Consider the following 1707-nt stretch of genomic DNA (forward strand, 5'->3'; position numbering starts at 1 on the left):
CTAACAAGAACGGGTATCAGGTGCAACCATAGGAAATAATAACCACAGACAACATTGTTTTAAGGACATGCTAAGCCTTTCCCCTGAAGCACACACTGTTCCACGTCTTGAGAGTGGAGACTGAACTTTTCTATTCAGGGTGGATGATGCCTGACATCCCGTGGGAGGGTTTGATGCTGTCACAGACCAGCTCCACGTCCCCACTGGAGCAGAGGAAAACTGAGCCCTTGGCAGCACATGGGCAGAGCTCCTGTTCCTCACAGCACCCTCAGCCACCACAAGAAAGGGAAAGGAAAAGCCTTTCAGTTCTGGGGATTTCTATGAGAAATAAAGTGGCTTTGCTTAGAGGAGTCTGTCTTAACTTCTCCCTGTCCTTTCGTGTTTCTGAGCAGTGTCCCTGTGCTGGGAAGCAGCAAATGCCCAAGAGCAGCTCCCTCACCCAGTTCCTCCTCCTGGCATTGGCAGACAGGCGGGAGCTGCAGCTCCTGCACTTCTGGCTCTTCCTGGGCATCTCCCTGGCTGCCCTCCTGGCCAACGGCCTCATCCTCAGTGCTATAGCTGCGACCACCACCTGCACACCCCCATGGGCTTCTTCCTGCTCCACCTCTCCCTCACAGACCTGGGCTGCACCTGCACCACTGTCCCCAAAGCCATGCACAATTCCCTCTGGGGCACCACAACCATCTCCTACATGGGATGTGCTGCACAGCTGTTTCTCTTTGCCTTTTTCATGTCAGCAGAGTTCTCCCTCCTCACCATCATGTGCTACGACCGCTATGTTCCCATCTGCAAACCCCTGCACTACAGGACCCTCCTGGGCAGCAGAGCTTGTGCCCACATGGCAGCAGCTGCCCGGGCCACTGGCTTTCTCTATTCTCTGCTGCACACAGCCAGTACATTTTCCCTGCCCCTGGGCCAGGGCAATGCCCTGGGCCAGTTCTTCTGTGAAATCTCACAGTTCCTCAAACTCTCCTGCTCACATTCCTACATCAGGAAAATTGGGCATCTCTTGTTTTCAATCTCTTTATTATTTGGTTGGTTTGTTTTCATTGTGTTCTCCTATCTGCAGATCTTCAGGGCTGTGCTGAGGATCCCCTCTCAGCAGGGACAGCACAAAGCCTTTTCCATGTGCCTCCCTCACCTGGCCATGCTCTCCCTGTTCCTCAGCACTGCAGCATTTTCCTACCTGAAGCCCCCCTCCATCTCCTCCCCAGCCCTGGATCTGTTGGTGTCAGTTCTGTACTCAGTGGTGACTCCAGCACTGAACCCCCTCATCTACAGCCTCAGGAATCAGGAGCTCAAGGATGCCCTGAGGAAAATGATGACTGGATGCTTTTCAGGAAAAATAAAGTGCCTGTTTTCTGGTGCATAGCATTCAGAATGGGACTCCTTCATGGCCCAGCCTTCCTGCTCAGGTTTTTCGTGGCGATCATCGGGTTCTTCTTGCAATAATTTTCTGTGCAATGAAATATTATTTTGCATCTGCCTTCTAATTTAGTGTCTACCCATTGAATTGGACCCAGAGATGTATAAATGGTGAATTGTGCTCACAGAGTATTTAAACAAAATAAACGACCCTGCAGTGCCTTCTTTGTCCAAGACCCTTCTTCTTAGCTGTTCCCAAAGGACAGCACACTGCAGGACAGGGTGTATTTGCAAACGGGACGGGGACAATAATCCCAGCCCAGCAGCACTGCCAGGGAGCAG

General features: G+C 51.8%; 1 pseudogene; it reads left to right on the plus strand.

Annotated features, from left to right (window-relative positions):
* The first annotated feature begins 339 nt into the window (after positions 1 to 339).
* On the plus strand, positions 340 to 1088 carry LOC135404873 (olfactory receptor 14C36-like; annotated as a pseudogene).
* Positions 1089 to 1707: the final 619 nt, after the last annotated feature.

Source organism: Pseudopipra pipra, chromosome W (genome assembly GCF_036250125.1).
Source record: "Pseudopipra pipra isolate bDixPip1 chromosome W, bDixPip1.hap1, whole genome shotgun sequence".
Classification (NCBI taxonomy): Eukaryota; Metazoa; Chordata; class Aves; order Passeriformes; family Pipridae; genus Pseudopipra; species Pseudopipra pipra.